Genomic DNA, 25,156 nt, shown 5'->3' on the forward strand with positions numbered 1-25,156 from the left:
CCGGTTTCCTGACCGGCCAAAGGGGAGAGTTTACGTGGGTGGCTATGGGCCTCAGAACACCCTGCTCGACTAGCGAACCCAGCGCCACCTCTAAATCGGCTTCCGCCTCTCTCGGGAAGTTGTATTGTCTTTGGGGCCTAGACATGGGATCCCCATTTATTCTGACCTCCACACCTGTGACTCTCCCACAGTCATGCTTGTGGGTGGCAAATGCTGCGAGATTGGCTTGCACATAGGCCCTGTACTCGGCTGGGGTGCCACTGGCCAGAAGCTCCAGGTCGTAGCCCCCCTTTGGCTTCACTGTACAGAGAGTCCCCTTATCCTGCACCTTGTCAATCATCATAACTCCTTTCTTGGTCCCCGGGTCTACGGTTCCCCACAGACAATGGTTCCGCAAGTCCACCAGGATCTGGTGGGCGATTACAAAGTCAGCCCTCAGTATCCCCTTGTCAGCCTGCTCCCACTTCATCAGGGCACACTTCCACTTCGCAGTAAGTGCGCCTAACTGAAGCGTAAGTGGGAGTGAGAAGTACCCTGTCTTCTCATTCCCCGTGAATCCCACTAGTTCATGGGGCACCCCGCTGGATAGAGGCGAAGCCCCCGGATCCTCCGCATGGACGATGGTGTTGGAAGCACCCGTGTCCAACAGGTAGGTTCCCCGTGCTCCCTCCACCTCCATCTTCACCCACGGTCTACCCTATGAGTCATAATCTAGTGGGCACAAGTAAGCAGGCTGCGTGGGCTGCAGTCATTGCTCCCGTGGTTGTGGAGCCGTGGGGATTTCCCTTCCTACGGCTACATCTATGCGTCCCGTCCCTGCCATCAGCTGTCGGAGTGCTACCACTGCGTTTTCAAAAACTTCGTTTGCCTGTCCTTTCTTTCCTCCGGACGGGGCAGTCGCGGGAGGGTTCCTTCCTCCCTGCGCCTGGGGTGGATTGCTCCTACAACTACTTCGGTAGTGGCCGGGCTTCCCACACCCGTAACACACTCCCCTCTTATCGGACGGGTGCTTGCCCTCCTGATACCATTCCATTTTTGGATTAGGGTTTGAGTGCACTTCGTGCACTCGCCCCTTTGTGGGTTTATCCAGCTTTTCATCTGGGGTTTCCCCGTTACGCTGGGTAACCGACATCCTTTCCACCACTGCCTCTTCGGTGAGGTTAGGGTCTCTGGGGTTGAACCAGAGATCTGCCCGGGTCTTAATACAGGGCAGACTGTTTGCGATAATCATCCGGAACCACGCTTCACGATGGTCTGCTGTAAGAGCCTCTCTATCCAGGATATTGCCACAGGCTGCACGGTACACCGTCCACAGCCTGTCCACGTATACCTGTGGGGCTTCCCCAGATAACTGGCTGGTCTTGTTGAGCCTGTCAAGGGGGTTCCCATCGTTACACCCCAGGGCTTCTAAGATGGCCCGTTGTAACCGCTCTGGGGTGACCTGCCCCTTTCTACAGGCTGTTGGGAGGGCCTGGTACACCCTCCCCTCTATTGAGAATAGCAGCATCTTTACTGCTTCTTGGTCATCACAATTGTTCATTTCTACCACCTGTGCAATGTTAGAGAAATGTACAGATGGATCTCCCCCCCTCTGGTGAGCGTGGGGATATGTGCAATCATGGCCTTCAGAGCTGGAGCTGCGTGCGGGACTACAAACTCACTGTCCAGTGGCCCACGGGCCTGTGCACCTTGTGGAGGCTCATACTTTTTCTGGACCACTGGACACATAGGTCCTGCCACAGACTCCGTAGCTGGGGTCCCTATTTCCTCTACCTCCTCTTCCTCTGCCTCGGATTCCGATCCTACAGACCCAACTCCTTCCGTGGGTGACCCATACCCCTTGGGCTGGATCGGATCTACCTGTCTGGTCCCATACCCTTTTGGTTGGGCCGGACCTCCCTGTCCGGTCCCCCGCCCTGTGGGCTCCCTGGTCTGCACCCTTGGTTCCCCCCGTGGTTCGACCGGACCTACCGGTGCTTCGGGAGGCGGTTGGCTGTCCTTCGCAGCCGGGTCCTCTACTATTCCCCAAAGCTCCGATCTGTTGTCAGCCCTCTTTGGCTCTAACAAACAGATCGTGCCCTTCACCTGGGCAAGAGATTGGAGCAGCGACTGAACCCGTTCTCTGCAAGGCCCGTGATCTGTTTTCTCGAAACCCTCCTTGCAGTTAACTCTATATGCCGCCTGCAAATCTTTCAGCTGGCCTTCCAGCTCTTCGATTTTCTGCGCATAAGTAACATTCAACTTCTTAACCTTGCGCTCCCCAGCCTTAGCCTCGGTCACCTACCCCTGCAGGTGTTGTTGCTGGCTGCGGGAGGCTTCCTCCTCTTTGGCCTTTTTTACCCTTTCCTCAAACAGCTCTAACATGATCCTCTGACCTATGGCTTCCCTAGCTTCTGAGGTGAGCAGCGCCTCTCGCAGCTCCTCGCTAATCCTGGCTATCTTGCAGTCCGATGCCCGGACCTGCCTTGTCAGGCATATGAGCCAGATTGCCTTTTCTATCTTCCTATTATGCTTTGATCCTGCCGTCCACTGGGCCGCCGCGTCCACGGGACGTGGTGGCCTGCTTAGGTTCTGTACCCACTCTATTATGAAGTTTACCTTGGAAATAGCGTAGGCGGAGATTCTCTTTTCCATCTTAGATTTACCAAAATCCACTGTTTCCAAGGTCGTGCATTCATTCTCCCACTGGAGTCCTGCCATGGTCGCCATTGTGTAGGGGGAATGGGGCTCTGCTCTGCCCAATTGCAGGGGTCTTTAGTGCCTGTTGATGTATTGGGCCTCGGTCTCCTTTATACCCTTGCAGCTTATGTTAGCCTGCAGGTCGGGTGTCACTAAACACCCTCTAAGGAGATAGAGAACAGCAGCTTATAGAGGAGGACTAAAATACGGTGGCGACCCGCACAGTTTATACCTAATCTGTGGGGTACTCCTGAGCCCAAGTGCTCCTGGAGTCCTCTCTCTTTTCCCTAGTCTGCTGTTCCCTTGTTTGGTGGATTCGAAGCGCCCTAATGCCCCTATTTGGTTCTAACTCCAGAATTTGGGTGGAGAACGATGCACTTTAAATAGACACTCGGAGACAAGTAGTCCTTGGAAAAGAACAGGTGACAACCAATTTTATTTGCCAAGGTAAGTTCTACCACAAACATAATAAACACACACACACATTTATAACTATATAAATAAAATATGAGAGAGAATGGACACAACGAGAATGTTGTACACAGTTTTATCTTTACCAAGTCCAATCCCACCAACCCATTTTCCTACCTAAACTAGACTGACAGTTGCAGGCCCTTGGATTATACTCACAACCTCCTCCCTTGACAGATGGAATTCTGAGTGCGGTTGTTGTTGTTGCTGTCGTCGTCGGAATTCAACCTGTGCCTCGGGGTTCGCCGTACCCCGAACCTCGGAGAGGACCTTGCCGCATCTGGTCGGGTTTTCTCGAAGTTTGGTTTTGTTGATTGCGCTTTCAGTCGGTTGTCGTTGGTTGGTTTGTGCTTGATGGAAAAGGTTCCCGAAATGACTGGAGTGAATGCCGTCTTCCACAGCCACTTCGGTCGTTAGTGTCTTTTTGTCGAGGTCCCCGGAATGGGAGTCGGTATACGGTACGGCTTCTTGCGGCGATGTTGCGCCGTCTGGTAGCGGAGTAAACCTCCAGTATACCGATTGAGCCTGGGGCCTGATGGTGGATCTTCTCCTCAGCGCGGTTGGAGTTCTTTAGATGTTAGTTCGCCCCGGCTCGTCCCTCCCGGGCTCGTCTTTTCCCTCAGCGTCTTAACTCGCTCTCCTGATCGTTCTTCTGGTAATAGTTCTCTCTCAGCATTGGTCCTTCTTGTGTTCCATATTTATACAGGTAGGTGTGAGGACAGGGGTATTGTTTTGAGTGCACATTGGCTCCTCCAAGTCTGCTGCCCCATTGTGTCAGTCCTGGGACTTGATTAGTTTGGGCCACCTCTTAACTGTAGTGATCCCAAGACTATTGTCCCTAGTCCGAGTTGATTAAGGTGATGATAGCTTGTATTCATAGCCCGATTAGGGGTGAGTCACATATTCAAACCCGGACCGGGTGGTCCCCATTGGCCGGGGGTTTCCTCGCTTCAGGTCTGACTCGGTCCCCTGATTGGCCTTTGAGAATGCACTCTGCTTCGATTGGCCGACATCTATGGCTCGCCTCTAAGCCACAGTCCCCTGTATTCGGATGTCCCAGGCATATCCCAGCCTGCTTGTCGGGACCTCTGCCTTGGCTGAAAATGTTGGTTTTAAACTGTATAGGGCAATCCAATTTTTGGTAAAACGTGGTTGTGGATTTTCGAACCCTACACCCCTGAATGGACTAACTCTAATTTTAAGGTTATCACATGCCCCCTTGTTCTGCATGCCTCCACCAGAGGAAATAATTTATCTCTATCTACCCTATCCAATCCTTTTGTTCCAATGCATCGGTCACCTGTTTGATGCATGTGTGGCCAGCACATTAACTGACACGGCAATGCTAACTTAATGAGCTGGAGGCAGAAAATCTGAGGATGATGGTGACCTTACTTGCTGCTGGCAGTGCCACCTCTATGTTGCAGGTTGGCCACAGATGTCCTTGCAGCTCATGACAAAACTCCTCTAATTGCTCCCTGCTGACCCAAAGTCCACAGAGGCAGTTGTCCTCAGTCATTGGCAGGCAAATATACTAAGGCCACTCAAAAGCCATTGCAGTACAGCGACCAAAGTGTAAGGATTACTCCAAGGTGGGCTGAATCCTTCTTTTTCTTAGGCAGTCCCTCGGAACCGAGGATGACTTGCTTCCACATTAAGAATGAGTTCGCAGGTGACTGATGAGTCCAATGCGGGACCTACAGTCTCTGTCACAGGTGGGGCAGACGGTGGTTGAAGGGGCAGGTGGGTGGGGTGCTTGGGTTGACGTGCGCTCCTTGTGCTGCCTGCGCTTGGCTTCCGCTTGCTCCCGGCGAAGAGACTCGAGGTGTTCGGCGCCTTCCCGGATGCTTCTCCTCCACTTTGCGAGGTCTTGGGCCAGGGATTCCCAGGTGTCGGTGGGGATGTTACACTTTTTCAAGGAGGCTTTCAGGGTGTCCTTGAAGTGTTTCCTCTGCCCACCTGGGGCTCTCTTGCCGTGCCAGAGCTCCGAGTAGAGTGCTTGTTTTGGGAGTCTCGTATCGGGCATGCGGACAATGTGACTCATCCATCGGAGCTGATTGTGCGTGGTCAAAGCTTCAATGCTAGGGATGTTGGCCTGAGCAAGAACACTGACGATGGTGCGCCTATCCTGCCAATGGATTTGCTGGATCTTGCAGAGGCAGCGTTGGTGGTACCTCTCCAGTGCTTTGAGGTGCCTGCTGTACATGGTCCATGTCTCTGAGGCATACAGCAGGGCGGGTATCACTGCTGCTCTGTAGACCATGAGCTTAGTGCTGGGTTTGAGGCCCTGGTCTTCAAACACTCTCTTCCTCAGGCGACCAAAGGCTGCACTGGCACACTGAAGGTGGTGTTGGACTTCGTCATCGATGTCTGCCCTTGTTGACAGTTGGCTCCCATGTTATGGAAAGTGGTCCACGTTGTCCAAGGCCTTGTCGTGGATTTTGATAATCGGGGGGCAGTACTGTGTGGCGGGGGTTGGTTGGTAGAGGACCTTTGTCTTACGGATGTTTAGTGTAAGGCCCATGCTCTCGTACGCTTCGGTGAAGGTGTTGACGATGGTTTGGAGTTACTCCAGGGTGGGCTGAATCCATACTCTATAAAACTCACTATTAATCCCTGGGATTTATGGGGGGGAAAATTTGGTTGCTTTGTGCCTCCTGTTAGCGCAAAGCAACTAGCGCCCAGGCGCGGCGCCGCCAACGCCTCCCGCGAAATTCAGCAGGAGGTTAGCGGCGGCGCTAACCATTAGCGCCCCGCGGCACAAAGCGTTAGCCTCCCGCGGCGCAGCGCAGCCAGCGATGACGTCATCACTGTGCGCAGCGCCACACTCGCACCCCAGCCGCAATCTTCGGTAGTGCCCCCTGACTTACCACCGGATGCTATGTCCGATGGGGTCAGGGGGGCCTACCTGGCGAGGTGCCGGGCGGCCGTTTTTGTTGCTGGCCGCCTGCCAGCACCTGCCCCCTCTGCCGTCCCCGGCCTCCTGAGCAGCCTCCCCCCCCCCCCCGCAGTGTGCCAGCTGCGCTCCGTGAGCCCGGCACTTCTCTTGAGTGCCGGGCTCTTTTGCCGGCACTCTGATCCCTGGTGGCCCAGCTGGGCCCCGGGTCGCGCTGCGCAAGGCCCCTCCCCTTTAAGAAGGGGAGGAAGGCCTGCAGTACCGTGGCACATAGCGCCGTGATTATCCCTCGCAGTGCCCCAAGAGGGAGGCAGGGCATTTCCAGTAGCCCCCTGCTTCCCTCTTGGGGCACTACCAATGAATTTCGGCCGCGGGGGCGCTCATTTTTTCGGGGCGCGACTCAATTTTTCCCCCATGTTCTTTTCTTAATGCTATATACTTAAATATTTTGTTGGCTTTTTTTACTGCTGTTTGGTAGTTTCAACCAAGTTATCTATCTGTACCTCCCAATTCTGATCCATTTGTTTGCTGTAACCTGAAGTTTATCTTATATGATCACTGCTTATTCTCCTTCCCTTGTCTTGTCACTTTGCATTTGTCCACATTAAACATCTGCCACTTGTTAGCCCAATCCATCTAGATCTCCCTAAATTCACAGTCCATATGACCCATTTGTTTTAGAGCATTAAAGTCACCTTATCTTAATAATAATCAATTCATTTGTCTTCTCACTGGCCTTCAAAAGAGTTGAATTAGTAGCGCAAAAAAATCAATCTTGCCACAGCTGTGGGGCTGTACTTCGTGAGCTCCTGTATTTTTTTAAATTAGCCTAGATTTTGATGGTAGATACCGAGTTCAACAGCAGCTTTTTCCATCAGCAGTCCTGAGACAGTTGTGCTGCATTCCTGTGTAAACTACACATACAGTGATGTATTTAATCTCTCATTATCTGTGCAATATCTGATTCTATATCAATCAAAGAAAAATGGCTAGCCGTAGCGGTTGACATTTAGCATGGATAGGTACCACAAGTGAAAATTATTTAACAAAAAATTCTCAGTGTTTCTGTTTTTTTTAAAAATCGGTACAAGTCCTGATCTCAGCTACATTGTCAGTGGAAGTTTTGAGTGGAAGGAAGTCAAATCAGTGACCGACTCATGTGATTACTCTTACATTTTCTAGCAGTCTCTTAAGGGAGGTCAAGCAGCAAGATGTTTGCCTGCCCACTTCAGCTATGAATAATGCATGGTGATCTAAAAGATGGGGTAGAAAATATATTTAAAAGGGAATAATAAAGAAGTAAAACGTGCATGAAGAATAGATTTTATGTAATGTGCTACACTTGTTGATCTGGCAATCAATACCTTGGATTACCATTCATGCAGCTTGCTTGAACCTTCTTGTGCCTGATATAAATCCTTTGCTTGCCCCCAGAGACAGGTTCCTTTGTGATCGAATATATTCACTATGCACATCACATGCATGGAATTAAGTGGAATACAACGTACCATAAGATGACCACAAGAGTAAGGGATAATTCTAAAGGTAATACTTTATTATACATCAGAATAAACATTCACAGTTTATGCATCGTGGATAAAGTACAACTCCATCGTGTTGTGTGTCACTACCACCGTGCTAAATGGGATAGATTCAGAACCGATCTAGCAGCTCAAAACTGGGCATCCATGAGGCGCTGTGGGTCATCAGCAGCAGCAGAATTGTATTCCACCACAGTCTGTAACCTCATGGCCTGGCACATCCCTCACTCTACCATTACCATCAAGCCAGGGGACCAACCTTGGTTCAATAAGGAGTGTAGAAGAGCATGCCAGGAGCAGCACCAGGCGTACCTAAAAATGAGGTGCCAACCTGGGGAAGCTGCAACACAGGACTACATGCATGCTAAAAAGCGGAAGCATTATGCTATAGACAGGGCTGAGCAATCCAACAATCAACGGATCAGATCAAAGCTCTGCAGTCCTGCCACATCCAGTCGTGAATGGTGGTGGTGTAGGAACGGAGGTTCCTATCTGAATAAGGTATTCGACTCGATGAATCAAATCAACAGGTTTTAATGAACAACGAAGTTAACAGGGAAACTACAGGAGAAACGGTACACAGGTCTAATCAGCTTGCTGGGCACTCGCCGACTACTGGAAGATTCTGGAAGCTGACGTCATGACGTCATCGCGTTCTTCGCGCCACTGGTGGTCACGTGATCGGCGTCATGACGTCATCACGTGGAGTGCAGGAAAACACAATACAGTACAGTTAACAGGCAGTTTAAAGGTGCAGTCCGCAGCTGCACTACACTGTAGTTAAAGGGATTATTACTAATTGCTCTGAGACCCTTGGTGGCTCCGCCACAGGCGCCCCTCCAGAATCCACTTTAACAGACATTGTCAACCGAGTAGGAGGTTTAATGGTCCTGGCCGAACGGCGCCGAAACTCAGGCAGCGGAAATGGGGCGTTAGTAGAAGAACCAGTGCCGGATTGCGGCAGAAGCGGCGTCTCGGGCGAGGCAGAAACGGTAGTCAGAGGTGCAGGCGCGTCTGAGACCGAATCGGGCTGTTCGACGGTGGGCTGGTGCACGGCTGGTCTGGCGGTCAACGGCGGTCGGCCGCGGCAAGGCGGTTGGGCAGCCACGACAGGCTCACTCCGATCTAGGTGGGCTGGTTTGAGCCAGTCGATAGAGATGGTATCGGACTTTCCACCGACTTCGACTGTGAAAAACTTTTCCCCTGATGAGATGACACGAAAAGGTCCGGTATACGGCAGCTTGAGCGGGTCTCTGTGACCGTCCTGTCGAATAAAGACATAGTCCGAACTCATGAGCTCTGTCAGGACGTGAGGCCTCTGCAGCTCATGCTGTGAGGTTGGGATGGGCAGGAAATTCCTAGCCGCCTCCTGATGTAGCAGGAGCTGTTGAGCTGCAGACCATGGTTCGGTGTGTGGAGGGAGAAAGTCACCTGGCACTCTGAGTGTCTGGCCATAAACCAGCTCAGCCGATGAAGACTGAAGATCCTCCTTTGGGGCTGTCCGGAGGCCCAGCATCACCCATGGGAGCCTGTCCACCCAGTTGGGTCCCCTCAAGCTGGCACGGAGGGACGCTTTGAGAGACAGATGGAACCTTTCGCACAGACCATTTGCCTGCGGATGGAACGCGGTGGTACGGTGCAGCTTGGTACCCAGGCCTTGTGCCACTGCGTTCCACAGCTCTGATGTGAATTGCGGACCACGGTCCGAGGAGATGTCCGATGGCACCCCGAACCTAGCCACCCACGACGAAAGAAACGCCCTGGCGACGTCTGCTGCGGTGGTAGCGGCCAAGGGAATCGCCTCTGGCCACCTGGTGGTCCAGTCTACCACCGTCAGGAGGTGTGTGAATCCACGTGACCCGGGAAGGGGACCTACTAAATCCACGTGAACGTGGTCGAAACGGCGCTCAGGCACCGGGAAGTTGGCAACCGGAGCCTTGACGTGACGGTGGACTTTGGATTTTTGACAGTCGACGCAATTGTTTGTCCAGTCCCGGACGTCCAAATGCATGCCTTTCCAAACAAATTTGCGGGACAGTAGCCGTTGAGACGCCCACATCCACGGGTGAGATAACCCGTGGATTGCCTGGAATACTTTCTTGCGCCATTTGACCGGCACAATGGGCCGGGGCACTCCCATGGATGTGTCGCACAAGAGCGTGGTTCCTGCCGCTTGAAATGGCACGTCTGCAACCTGCCAACTGGAAGGCGTGGTCCTAAATGCTTGTACCTCTGGGTCTGCCAGTTGATCCTCTGCCAGTCCGACGAAATCGATGCCCAGGTGGACTGCCTGGACTGGAACCCAGGAAAGGCAATCTGCCATGAGATTATCCTTGCCTGACACGTGCTGCAAATCCGTTGTGAATTCGGATATAAACGTGAGGTGGCGCTGCTGCCGAGCTGACCAAGGTTCCGCCGTTTTGGCCATGGCGAAGGTGAGTGGCTTGTGGTCCACGAATGCAGTGGACGGACGGCCTTCTAGAAGGAAACGGAAATGCCGGATGGCCAAAAACAGGGCTAGCAACTCTCTGTCAAAAGTGCTATACTTTCGCTCGTTCTTGCGCAGTTGGCGGCTGAAAAAGGCTAACGGCTGCCAACCCCCGTCGACCCACTGCTCTTGAACTGCTCCAATGGCGTAGTCGGAGGCATCTGTAGTGAGGGCAACAGTCGCGCCCGGGAGTGGGTGTGCCAGCATAGTTGCATCCGCCAGCGCCGCCTTGGTATCGCGGAACGCCTGGTCCATTTGCGGTGTCCAAGTGAGAACATCCTTGCCCGACTTTCCTTTCAGTGCTTCGTACAGAGGTTGCATTAACCGGGCCGCCTTGGGGACGAAACGATGATAAAAATTTACCATCCCCAAGAACTCTTGCAGGGGTTTGACTGTGTGAGGCCGCGGGAATGCGGTAACTGCCTCTACCTTGGTGGCTAGCGGGACGGCGCCTTTTGGGGTAATCCTGTGTCCCAGGAAATCAATACTGGATACTCCAAACGTGCATTTGGCCGGATTGACAATAAGGCCGTGTTGGCTGAGCCGGACGAAAAGTGTACGTAAATGGGCCATGTGAGCTGTCGTATCCTTGCTGGCTATTAGGATGTCGTCCAAATATACAAAAATGAAGGGCAGGTCCCGTAAGACAGAGTCCTTCAACCGCTGGAATGCTTGAGCTGCGTTTTTCAGACCGAATGGCATGTGGAGGAACTCAAAAAGGCTGAACGGAGTGATGACTGCCGTTTTGGGGATGTCTGGAGGGTGCACCGGAACTTGGTGATATCCACGAACGAGATCCACTTTAGAAAATATAGAGTTGCCAGCCAGATGTGCCGAAAAATCTTGGATGTGGGGAATAGGATACCTGTCCGGTGTCGTGGCGTCGTTTAAGCGTCTGTAATCCCCGCAAGGTCGCCATCCGCCGTCTGGTTTGGGTACTATATGCAGTGGGGAGGACCAAGGGCTGTCCGAGCGCCGGATGATCCCGAGGCGCTCCATGGTCTGGAACTCAGCCTTTGCGGCTGCCAGCTTGCCGGCTTCTAATCGCCGCGCCCGAGCGTAAACGGGTGCTCCGGTCATGGAGATATGGTGCTCCACCCCATGCCGTGTGCTTGCAGCCGAAAAAGTAAGCCTGGTGAGCTCCGGGAATTTGCCGTGCAGGTGCGTAAACCCATCTTGCGACGGAACCGCACAGGCCACCGACCAGGACACGGCGGTGCTGCGGTGGCAGGGCACTGCGTGGAAAGTGGACGCATTAATGAGTCGGCAGTGTTGGACGTCGACCAGCAGACTGTTGGCACAGAAAAAATCAGCCCCCAGGATGGCCTGTGAGACCTTAGTTGTAATAAAGTCGCAGACAAAACGCTGACCGGCGAAGGTTAAGTTTACCGTCCGTTTACTGAACGTACACATGGCAGCGCCGTTTATTGCCACGAGGGAAGGCCCCTGGCCGCCGGATAGTAGGTCCAGCTTTGAAGCTGGCAGGATGCTGCACTGTGAACCAGTGTCGCACAGGAATCGTCGGCCCGTAACGGAATCCGTAACGTAAATGAGTTTGCCCGCTGAGCCCGCCGCCATAGCTAACTTGCCGTGCTTTTCAGACCTTGTCGTCCATCCGGGAGGACGTGGGCTTGTTGGAGTTTTTTTTTTCTTCTTGAGGGAAACTGCAAGGAGGCCGGCAGCATCGAGCTTTGGCGCCAAAACGGGCGTGGTACGCGCACCATCCTGCTGGGGGAGGGCTGGGCTTTGCTCGCGTGGGGGAAAGGCGCCTCGTGGCTGCACAACATTGCTGAGTAACAGTAAATATCTTGTCTGCCTCTGCAGCGAGTTCAGCACCGTCTGTGATGGCAGTGTTGGCCAAGGCCGCCTGAACCGGTTCGGGTAGCTGGCAGAGGAAAAGCTCACGGAATAAAAAACATTGGGGTTCCGCGCCCAACAGCGTGAGCATTTGACTCATCAGCTCTGACGGTTTTGAGTCCCCGAGGCCGGGCATGGAAATAAGCTTGCGTGCCCGCTCCGACTTATTAAGATCAAATACCTGTAGCAAACGGGCTTTAAGCGCTTCGTACTTGCCCTTCTCCAGTGGGCTTCCAAGGATGCTGACGACCCGCGAGGCCATGGCACTGTCGAGAGCGGCAACCACATAATAATAACGGGTCGAATCCGCTGTGACCTCCCGGAGAGCAAACTGTGCTTCTGCCTGGAAAAACCATGCTGCTGGCTGCTGTTCCAAGAACTGCGGCAGTTTGAGGGCGACGGCGTTCATGTTCATCCTTGACGAAAGTTGTCCGACGAGATCGGGGTCACCAATGTAGGAATGGAGGTTCCTATCTGAATAAGGTATTCGACTCGATGAATCAAATCAACAGGTTTTAATGAACAACAAAGTTAACAGGGAAACTACAGGAGAAACGGTACACAGGTCTAATCAGCTTGCTGGGCACTCGATGACTACTGGAAGATTCTGGAAGCTGACGTCATGACGTCATCATGTTCTTCGCGCCACTGGTGGTCACGTGATCGGCGTCATGACGTCATCACGTGGAGTGCAGGAAAACACAATACAGTACAGTTAACAGGCAGTTTAAAGGTGCAGTCCGCGGCTGCACTACACTGTAGTTAAAGGGATTATTACTAATTGTTCTGAGACCCTTGGTGGCTCCGCCACAGTGGACCATTAAACAACTAACGGGAGGAGGAGGCTCCATGAATATCCCCATCCTCAATGATGGTGGAGCCCAGCAGGTGAGTGCAAAAGACAAGGCTGAAGCATTTGCAACCATCTTCAGCCAGAAGTGTCGAGTGGATGATCCATGTTGGCCTCCTCCTGAGGTCCCCACCATCACAGAAGCCAGTCTTCAGTCAATTCAATTCACTCTACGTGCTATCAAGAAACGGCTGAGCGCACTGGATACAGCAAAGGCTGTGGGCCCCGACAACATCCCGGCTATCGTGCTGAAGACTTGTGCTCCAGATGTAGCCGTGCCTCTAGCCAAGCTGTCCCAGTACAGCTACAACACTGGCATCTATCCGACAATGTGGAAAACTGCCCAGGTATGTGCTGTCCACAAAAAGCAGGACAAATCCAATCCAGCCAATTACCGTCCCATCGGTCTACTCTCAATCATCAGCAAAGTGATGGAAGGTGTCATCAATAGTGCTATCAAGCTGCATTTACTCACCAATAACCTGCTCACTGATGCCCAGTTTGGGTTCCGCCAAGAGCACTCGGCCCCTGACCTCATTACAGCCTTGGTCCAAACATGGACAAAGGAGCTGAATTCCAGAGGTGAGGTGAGAGTGACTGCCCTTCACAGCAAGGCAGCATTTGACCGAGTGTGGCATGAAGGAGCCCTAGTAAAATTGAAGTCAATGGGAATCTGGGGGCAAACTCTCCACTGGCTGGAGTCATGCCTAGCAAAAAGGAAGATGGTTGTGGTGGTTGAAGGTTCAATCATCACAGCCCCAGGACATCGCTGCAGGAGTTCCTTAGGGCAGTGTCCTAGGCCCAACCATCTTCAGCTGCTTCATCAATGACCTCCCCTCCAACATAAGGTCAGAAATGGGGATGTTCGTTGATGACTGCACAGTGTTCAGTGCCATTCACAACTCCTCAGATAATGAAGCAGTCCATGCCCGCATGCAACAAGACCTGGACAACGTTCAGGCTTTGGCTGATAAGGGGCAGGTAACATTCACCCCACAGAAGTGCCAGGCAATGATTATCCCCAACAAGCGAGAGTCTACCCACCGCCCCTTGACATTCAATGGCATTACCATCGCCGAATCGCCCACCATCAACAGTCTGGGGGTCACTATTGACCAGAAACTTAGCTGGACCAGCCAAATAAATACTGTGGCAACAAGAGCAGGTCAGAGGCTAGGTATTCTGCAGCGAGTGTCTCACCTCCTGACTCCCCAAAGCCTTTCCACCATCTACAAGGCACAAGTAAGGAGTGTGATGGAATACTCTCCACTTGCCTGGATGAGTGCAGCTCCAACAACACTTAAGAAGCTCGATAACATACAGGACAAAGCAGCCCGCTTGATTGGCACCCCATCTACCACCTTAAACATTCACTCCCTCCACCACCGGCGTACCGCGGCTGTAGTGTGCACCATCTACAAGATGCACTGCAGCAACTCACCAAGGCTTCTTCGGTAGCACCTCCCAAACCTGCGACCTCTTCCGCCTAGAAGGACAAGGGCAGCAGGCGCATGGGAACACCACCACCTCCAAGTTCCCCTCCAAGTCACACACCATCCTGACTTAGAAGTATATGGCCGATCCTTCATCGTCGCTGGGTCAAAATCCTGGAACTCCCTACCTAACAGCACTGTGGGAGTACCTTCACCGCACGGACTGCAGCGGTTCAAGAAGGCGGCACATCACCACCTTCTCGAGGGCAATTAGGGATGGGCAATAAATGCTGGCCTTACCAGCGACGCCCACATCCCATAAAAAAACAAATCAAAAAAAGGTATGGAACCATTCCTCTTAGCTGTCTCTAAAGGCAGTGTGATCACAATGCAACTAACATAACAAATGAAATCAACACACAGAGAAATCTTATCCTTGAAGTACTTCATAATAAGAAAAAAAATGAGCATGAGTTCAGCCAGGAACTGTAGCAAAAGCTAAATGTATTTCAGCATCTAACTGAGAACATTCCAGTGTTATTTAAGAATTAGTTATAAAATGCCTCTGTTTGTGATACAGTATTTGTTTATATTTGCCTTTATTTCATTGTTGCACTCTATTAAGTGCACAAATGAAGTGTCAAACTGTGGCTCAGTTGGCAGCACACTCACCTCTGAGTCAGAAGGTTGTGGGTTCAAGTCTCACTCCAGGGGCTTGAGCACATAAAGGTAGGCTGACACTCCAGTGCAGTGCTGAGGAAGCTGCACTGTTGGTGGTGCCGTCTTTCGGATGAGTCATTAAACCGAGGCCCCGTCTGCTCTCTCAGGTGGGCGTAAAAGAACACATGGTATTATTTCGAAGAAGAGTAGGGGAGTTATCTCTGGTGTCCTGACTAATATTTATCCCTCAACCAACATACCAAAAAACAGATTATCTGGTCATTATCACATTGCTGTTTGTGGGAGCTTGCTGCTGCGTTTCCCACATTACAACAGTGACTGTACTTCATTGAATGTAAAGTGCTTTGAGATGTCCGGTGGTCGTGAAAGGCGCTATATAAATGTAAGTCTTTCTTTTCAAATTAGTAAGCTTTATGGCCAAAGACATAACCCCTTCAGCAGGAAAATATCATGTACTTAGATCAGATACTAATTAGGGTTCCTGAACCCACATTCCACTAACCAATGTCTTTTTCAGGTCCCCTCTCAAATTACCAGACTCATTCTGGGGCATGGTTTTACAGCTACCCTTTGGTACATTGCCCAAGTGGCCACTATTCCCACATGAGCCCACACAGAGTGTTAACAAGCTATTTGACCACGGAGCATATCACTACTGGGTTTAACCCTATCCCCACTCAATGTCCAACATTTGCATGGAGTTACTGTAAAGTGACCAGGAAACCCTATTTAATTACTGTCTCAAGCTCAATGATGCTGAAGCCAATGGTACCTGCTGCTGCCCAGGCTGAGAATGGCTAACCTGACCACCCACCACCCCCCAAGATTGGAATGATCCTGCAATCACAGCCACGGCCCCGTGACTGAACACCCACAATCACCGACTCCTCCACCCACGACCACCCACTCCACAATCAGATTCCCCCCGCGATCACCGACCTGCCCATGATCGGACCACCCCCCCCCTGCAATCATCGACCCCCTCCCACGATCAACCCCCTCCCACGATCGGACCCCCTCGCAATCAACAAGCCCCTCCCACGATCGGACCACCCCCGCAATCAACAAGCCCCTCCCCCGATCGGACTGCCCCTCCCCCCGCGATCACAGACCTGTCCATGATCGGACCACCCCCCCCCCACGATCATCGACCCCCTCCCACGATCGGACCCGCCTGCAATCACCACCCCTACGATTGGAACCCCCCCCACACAACAACCTACCCCCCTCCCAACTCCCACATCTGCCCCGATCTGTCTCCACCCCCCCTGCCCCAAGCACCCCCCAACCCTACAAACCACTCTGTACCCAATACCCCCCGTCCCAGTGATCTCTACCCCAGAAGCACAAACTTACCTGCTCCTGTGCTGCAGCCTCTACTGCAGCATTTCCTGCCGAACAGGAAGCCAAGCCTGTCAATCAAGCTGGCTTCCGAGCGGGGATCCTGTTTCAAGAAATGCACGCACACTGTGGAGGCAAAACTCCAGTGTTCGGGGAAACCTGGACTTCCCAACCAGAACTCCTCTCCCCACTTGGAAATCCCGGCCCAGTAAATATTGGGCCATTTTCTGTATATCTGCCCTATCAAACCCTTTCATAATCTTAAAGACCTCTATCAGGCCACCATCAGTCTTCTCTTTTCCAGAGAAAATGGCCCCAGCCTTTACAGTATTTCCTGTGTTATGAGTTCTGGACAAAATTACTAGACAAATCTTTGAGATTTAATGACATTCAAGGTATTTGCATGACATGCTTGTTTATAATGTGCACCTGGGTTTTGAACCCATTTTTCAAAGTTTAATGGCACGTTATTTGCAATAAATTTCGCTCATCTTGAGCAGGTTTGGAGACTTTGGGGGTGATTTTCATTCAGAAGTCGGGAAGGAGGCGGGACTACAACTTTCGGGGTTGTAGTCCCGCCTCCATCAAGATGCGGCCAATCCACGCGATTTTAACTTGATTGACCTTGTTGAGCAGTGGGCTCAGCAGGCCAATTAAGGGCTACCCGGCAACAGGTGACGTCACAGACTGAAATTTCATCTGTCAAGACGTTTTGACAGATGAAATATCAGTGTTTCACCGCTGTTTGAAGCTGTCAAACACTGACAGTCTTACTTCTAACCTGAGTCCTTCTACACAGACTCAGTTAGAAAGTTCACAGGCACAGAAAGCTGCAGGCTGTCACTTTTGACAGATCGCAGCCATTCTGCTCTCTGTGCTGGTTAGATGATGGACTCCCGAAACCTAGAAGAAGGAAGACTGAAAAGGAAAGTACAGGTAATTTAAACTTCTTTACACACTTTAGACACACCAAACACACTTACCATTGCACTCATGCACCCATCACTCACCTGAACACTGACATCTCGACCCCTCCAAGTCCTTCAACCCTACGGCCCGACTCCTCTAACTTGGCGTGGTTTGGAGCCGTCGGTAATCCCACACTTCAAGCTTTAAAATAGGGATTAGGCTAAAAACTGCCTGTTAACTACCAGTTAACAGGCAGTTAATTGGCACGAATCCCTTCCCGCCTCGGGTAGGCGGGTCCCAGTGCGGGGCGGGTACCCACCTCCTTTGAAACTTACATGGAGGCGGGTTGGGGGCGGGATGGTGTTGAGACCCCCGAATTCGGGACTTTAAACCCCCGCACGCCTCCAATCCCAACTCCACGGGTCAATGAAAATCGACACCTTTAGCTTATTGTGTTTTGGCTTTTTAATGCATTTGGCCCTCTTAACTTTTCTTGGATCTTTTAACATCACATATTACCCCGTCGAAAAAAGCATACATTACCTCTACACTTTTCTGATGGGGCCTTTGTGGTGTGGAGTTATGGGTCATAAGAACATAAGAAACATAAGAAATAGGAGCAGGAGTAGGCCAATCGGCCCCTCGAGCCTGCTCCGCCATTCAATAAGATCATGGCTGATCTGATCCTAACTGCCAATCCACTATCACAGGACTATCTCCTGAATCTAACAGAATTAGGCACACGAAACAGGAGCAGGATCAGGCTACACGGCCGCTGGGCCCGCTCCGCTACCCACAGGGCCGATCCGAACCTAGACTCATGTCCAAATTCCTGCCCGCTCCCCGTAACCCTTAATTCCCTTTTCTTCTAGGAAACTGTCTACTTCTGTTTTAAATTTATGTAATGATGTAGCTTCGACAGCTTTTTGGGGCAGCATATTCCATGGACCTACCACCCTCTGAGTGAAGTAGTTCCTCCTCATCTCAGTTTTGAAAGAGCAGCCCCTTATTCTAAGACTATGCCCCCTAGTTCTAGTTTCACCCATCATCGGGAACATCCTCCCCGCATCCACCCGATCCAACCCCTTCACAATCTTATATGTTTCAATAAGATCGCCTCTCATTCTTCTGAACTCCAATGAGTAGAGTCCCAATCTACTCAACCTCTCCTCATATGTCCATCCCCTCATCCCCGGGATTAACCGAGTGAACCTTCTTTGTACTGACTCGAGAGCAAGTATGTCTTTTCTTAAGTATGGACACCAAAACTGTATGCAGTATTCCAGGTGCGGTCTCACCAATACCTTGTACAACTGAAGCAATACCTCCCAATTTTTATATTCTATCCCCCTAGCAATGAAAGCCAACATTCCATTGGCCTTCTTAATCACTTGCTGCACCTGCATACTAACCTTTTGAGTTTTGTGCACCAGGACCCCCAGATCCCTTTGTACTTCAGTACTTTCCAGTTTCTTGCCATTAAGATAATAACTTGCTCTATGATTTTTCCTGCCAAAGTGCATAACCTCACACTTTCCAGTATTGTATTCCATCTGCCAAATCTCTGCCCACTTACTTAGCCTGTCTATGTCCCTTTGCAGGTTTTTTATGTCCTCCTCACTCACTACTTTCCCTCCCATCTTAGTATCATCTGCAAACTTTGATATGTTACACGGTCCCCTCCTCCAAATCGTTAATATAGATTGTAAAGAGTTGGGGACCCAGCACTGACCCCTGCGGAACACCACTAGTTACTGATTGCCAGTCTGAGAATGAACCATTTATCCCAACTATCTGCCTTCTGTTAGATAGCCAATCCTCTATCCATGCCAGAATATTACCCACAATCCCGTGATTTTTTATCTTAAGCAATAATCTTTTGTGTGGCACCTTGTCAAATGCCTTTTGGAAGTCTAAATACACTACGTCCACTGGTTCACCTTTATCCACCCTATATGTTACTTCCTCAAAGAACTCCAGCAAATTTGTCAAACATGACTTCCCCTTCATAAAACCATGCTGACTTTGTCCTATTAAATTATGATTATCCAAATGTCCTGTTACTGTCTCCTTAATAATGGACTCCAAAATTTTACCTACCACAGATGTTAGGCTAACCGGTCTATAGTTTCCAGCCTTCTGTCTACTGCCCTTTTTAAATAAGGGTGTTACATTAGCAGTTTTCCAGTCTGCCGGGACCTTTGCTGAGTCCAGGGAGTTTTGGAAAATTATTACCAATGCATCCACAATCCCTACCGCCACTTCCCTCAAGACCCTAGGATGTAAGCCATCAGGTCCAGGTGATTTATCCGCCTTGAGTCCCATTATTTTACCGAGTACCACTTCCTTAGTGATTTTGATCATGTTTATCTCCTCCCCACCTATAGCCCCCTGCTTGTCCAGTGTTGGGATATTCTTAGTGTCCTCTACTGTGAAGACTGATACAAAATATTCATTCAGTGTTTTTGCCATCTCCATATTTCCCACCATCAATTTCCCGGTCTCATCCTCTAAGGGACCAACATTTACTTTAGCCACCCTTTTTCTTTTTATATAACTATAAAAACTCTTACTATCTGTTTTTATATTTTTTGCTAATTTACTTTCATAATCTATCTTCCCTTTCTTAATCAATCTTTTTGTTATTTTTTGCTGTCTTTTAAAGTTTTCCCAATCCTCTATCCTCCCACTAGATTTGGCTACCTTATATGCCCTTGTTTTTAGTCGAATACTATCCTTAATTTCTTTACTTAGCCACAGATGGCTGTCTTTTCTTTTACACCCTTTTCTTCTCAGTGGAATATATTTTTTTTGGAAGTTGTAAAATAACTCCTTAAATGTACACCACTGATCATGTATCGTCTTACCCTTTAATCTATTTTCCCAATCCACTTTACTCAATTCCGCTCTCATACCTTCATAGTCTCCTTTATTCAAGCTTAGCACACTTGTTTGAGATCCAACCTCCTCACCCTCTAATTGAATATGGAATTCAACCATGTTATGGTCACTCATTCCAAGGGGATCCTTTACTAGGACATTTTTAATTAATCCTTTCTCGTTACACAGGACCAGATCTAAGGTTGCTTGCCCCCTGGTCAGTTCAGTTACATATTGCTCAAGAAACCCATCCCTAATACACTCAATGAACTCATCCTCAAGGCAGCCCTGCCCAATTTGATTTGTCCAATTAATATGATAGTTAAAATCCATTTAGATGTTCCTTTATTACAAGCCTCAACTATTTCCTGATTGATACTCCGTCCAACCGAGTTGCAACTGTTCGGAGGCCTATAGACTACGCCCACTAGTGTTTTTTTCCCCTTATTATTCCTTACCTCCACCCAAACTGTTTTGTTATCCTGATCTTTTGACCCAATATCATTTCTCTGTATTACAGTGATTCCTTCCTTTATTAACATAGCCACCCCACCTCCCCTTCCTTCCTGCCTGTGTCCTTCCTGATCGTTAAATAACCTGGTATGTTTAATTCCCAGGCATTGTCACCCTGCAGCCATGTTTCTGTAATGGCCACAAGATCATACCCATATGTAACTATTTGTGCCATTAACTCGTCTATTTTGTTACGAATGCTACGTGCATTCAGATGGAGAACTTTCAAATGTGTTTTGTGACACTTAGTTCCTGCTTTTGCCCTTTTTATTACTTTACCTTTTACTCCATACCTTCTGCCCCTTCCTGACACGCTCTGGTTTTTAATTTCCCCACTGCTACCTAAGTCTATGACCTTCTCTGTTGTCATTTTTATTATTTGCTCTCTAGGAACCTCCCCCCCGACTAGTTAGTTTAAAGCCCTCTCTACAGCCCTAGTTATATGATCCGCCAGGACTCTAGTCCCAGCACTGGCCAAGTGAAGCCCGTCCCAACGGAACAGCTCCCTCCTGCCCCAGTACTGGTGCCAGTGTCCCAGGAAGCAAAACCCATTTCTCCCACACCAGTCTTTGAGACACGCATTTAACTCTCTTATTTTATTTGTCCTAGCCAAATTCGCTCGTGGCTCAGGTAATAATCCAGAGATTATTACCCTTGAGGTTCTGTTTTTTAATTTGACCCCTAGCTGCTCATACTCCTTTAACAGAACCGGCTTCCTAGTCCTATCTATGTCGTTTGTACCAACATGGACCATGACGACTGGATCCACCCCCTCCCACTGCAAGTTTCTTTCCAGCCCAGAGGAGATGTCCTTAACCCTGGAACCGGGTAGGCAACACAGCCTACGGGACTCTCGCTCTTGGCTGCAGAGAACTCTATCTATCCCCCTAATAATACTATCCCCTACCACTACAACATTTCTATTTACTCCCCCCTCTTGAATGGCCCCCCGTTCCACGGTGCTGTGGCCAGGTTGCTCATCCTCCCTGCAGCCCCTGCTCCCGTCCCCACAGGGAGTAAGAACCTCGAACCTGTTGGACAAGAGCAAGGGCTGCAGCTCCTCCAACACTACCTCCTGGATCCCCGTACCTGCCTCGCTCGTAGTCACACCGTCCTGTCCCTGACCATGGGCTACATCTGAATTAATTAACTTCATAGGTGTGACCACCTTCTGATACACAGAGTCCAGGTACTTCTCCCCCTCCCTGATGTGTCGCAGTGCCTGAAGCTCAGACTCCAGCTCATCAACACGGAGCTGGAGATCCTGTAGCAGCAGACACTTGTCACAGATGTAGTCACTGTTAGCCTCAATGGGGTCTACCGGCTCCCACATCTCGCAACAGTAACACATCACCTGCTCCATTCTATGTAATTAATTAAATTTTTTATTGTTAGTTATGGACACCCTCTACCCGATTATAGATGCTAGTATCCCCTTTAATTAATTGGATTTAAATTAAATCAATCCCTCTAATTACACCAGTTAAATGGTTTACCAGCTGTCCCCACTACAGCACAGAGACCCTAGAAAAAACCGCAGAATTTAAGCTTGTAATGAAAAGAAGAAAGAAATACTCACCAACCAATCCAACCAATCACTTACCTGCTTCCTGGTGACGTCACACTTGGATTACTTTTTACCTCTCTCCTCTGCTGTTGAATTGGTACGCCTCGCCTCACCTCACTGCTCACACCCAGGTCCGATGCTCTGGTCGGGCCTCGGGTCGCTGCCGGTTTTAAGCTCCGCTTCGCCTCACCTCACTGCTCACACCCAGGTCCGATGCTCTGGTCGGGCCTCGGGTCGCTGCCGGTTTTAAGCTCCGCTTCGCCTCACCTCACTGCTCACACCCAGGTCCGATGCTCTGGTCGGGCCTCGGGTCGCTGCCGGTTTTAAGCTCCGCCTCGCCTCACCTCACTGCTCACACCCAGGTCCGATGCTCTTGAGCATCTGTTTACTGTTTTTAAAATGTATAGAGACAAGTTTGACTTCATGTCGGTCATGGAAATTAATTTAAGTACATTTTCTAGAAATGTGAAAGCTGCTTTAGAAAAGTTCTGCATTATAGCCACAATGATACATCAAGCTATAATTTAGATATCTTTACATGATTTCAACAGAAGGAAGCAAATAGCAAGGTTTTTTAAAATTTGTTTATGGGATGTGGGCGTCGCTGGCAAGGCCAGCATTTATTGCATGTTTCTGCATGTTGTCTATTTATTCCACTACTCTGTTCTGTTGGGCTGTGCAGTTAAAATCATTTAACACAATGACCCACAAAAAAAAATTAAGTGAAAGAAAACTAGTTGTGGCATCTAACATTTTATACCAATTGTGTAAATACTACATACCACATGTCACAACCATGTATCCCCTACAGGGCCACAACCATTACTTGAATAGTTTATTTCTAAAACAAAAAGGGATAGCTTAGTTCTTTTTACATTAATATTTTTCCTCTTTATTTATTGTTTTAATATTTGTAATTTGAGTAGGAACAGGTACAACAGACATTAGTTTTACAAACTGAGAAACCTGGGAGAAAATCCAGATAACTGGATTTTACTGAAAATCCTGAATCTCCATATTACAATCATCAGGGTAGCATCTATGGGACTGTCTGGTTCAAAAGCAAACAGATGGTCACCCTATTGACATTACTGCATTGTATATTTGTATAAAGGTTTCCCAAACTAATTTTTCATGAAGGCAATTCCACTTTACTCTCCAATGATACTGTCCCAGTTTCACCAAATTTATGACAAGAGAGCTCCAGTTACTAAAAGGCTAAAGTAAGCCTGTGTAGTTTGAAGACCCTGCCCTGAAACAGCATAGATAACTCACATTAATAAATCATTTAAACTTGTTGACCTGAACCTAAAAAGAATCTGAGATCAAATCTGGGCTTCAAGAGATCAAATTTTATGGTGGATTGATTCCAGTATTTAAGCCAGTTGAGAGTTTCCTGTGAATCTGCTTCCCCCACCTCAATTCTCACTCCCCTACACTGGACACTTTCCCTCATAGAAACATAGATACATAGAAGATAGGAGCAGGAGTAGGCCATTCGGCCCCTCGAGCCTGCTCCGCCATTCGGTGAGATCATGGCTGATCATCCAAATTCAGTACCCTGTCCCTGCTTTCTCCCCGTATCCCTTGATCCCTTTAGCCTTAAGAAATATATCTAACTCCTTCTTGAATATATGTAATGAATTGGCCTCTACTGCCTTCTGTGGTAGAGAATTCCACAGGTTCACCACTCTCTGGGTGAAGAAATTCCTCCTCATCTCAGTCCTAAATGGCTTACCCCTTATCCTTAGACTGTGACCCCTGGTTCTGGACTCCCCCGCCATCGGGAACATCCTTCCTGCATCTAGTCTGTCTAGTCCTGTTAGAATTTTATAAGTTTCAATGAGATCCCCTCTCATTCTTCTAAACTCTAGCGAATATAAGCCTAATTGACCCAATCTCTCTTCATACTTCATTCCTGCCATCCCAGGAATCAGTCTGGTGAATCTTCGCTGCACTCCCTCCATGGCAAGAACATCCTTCCTCAGATAAGGCGACCAAAACTGCACACAATACTCAAGGTGTGGTTTTGGCCCCTCATTTTCTTCATCAACCTCTCTGCTGCTTTCAACAATGTTGACCACTCTATTGTCTCCACCCCTCTTCTCCTCATTCCAACTCTGTACTCCTATCTGCCCCATACAGCCACTGCATCTGTTACAACAATTTCTCCTCCTAAGCCTGCATTATCATTTCCAGTTTCCCTCAAATAATTTGGTGCTCATATTCAACATCTACCTATATGACTCCTCTGTAACATTCTCCACAAGCACGGGTCAGGGTCAGTTTTCACATATATGCTGTTGACACCATTGATGTTGACTACAGGACTATTGCAGTACTATTTGACTGAGCCATCTTGTTCAGTTCTCGGCAACATCTATATGAATCTAGCTCTATCTCCATCAACCAACCTTAGCTGCCCGCTCAAGTTGGGTCAGATGGTGTACAACTTTGGTGTTGTATTTCACATTCCATTGAGCTTTAAACACATCCAGCCCATCTTCAAGGACACCCTCTTTCACCTTCAGAATATTGCCTGCTTATACCTCAATCTCACATCCTTCTTTGTTGAAACCGTCCTACACACCTTCATCACTTTAAAGATTGATTTCCCTAATGCTGTCCTCCCCTTCATCCCAAACTTCACTCTTCACAAACTTGAGATAATCCAGAACTCTGCAGCCCAAGTGCTTTCCCATACATCCATCATTCTTATTTTTGTCAGCTTCCAATGCCTCATGAAATTAATTTCAAGATCCTTGTTCTCATTGTCACGTCCTTCCACCTTAACTGAGAAATATTTTTCAGTCAATCATGGCTTTCAAAAGGGAATTGGATAAGTACCTGAAGGAAAGGAAATTGCAGGGCCACGGGAAAGGGCGGGGGAGTGAGACTAGCTGAAGTGCTCTTGCAGAGAGCCAGCATAGGCTAGACGGACCAAGTGGCCTCCTTCTGTACTGTAACCATTCTATGATTCTATATTATATTTCCCAGTCTGCATCCTTTGATTTTGGACTAATGCTTGTTTACCCTCTCTCCTTTTCACC

Source organism: Somniosus microcephalus, chromosome 1 (assembly GCF_052327205.1).
Source record: "Somniosus microcephalus isolate GS21.2 chromosome 1, FLI_Smic_1.0, whole genome shotgun sequence".
Taxonomy (NCBI): domain Eukaryota; kingdom Metazoa; phylum Chordata; class Chondrichthyes; order Squaliformes; family Somniosidae; genus Somniosus; species Somniosus microcephalus.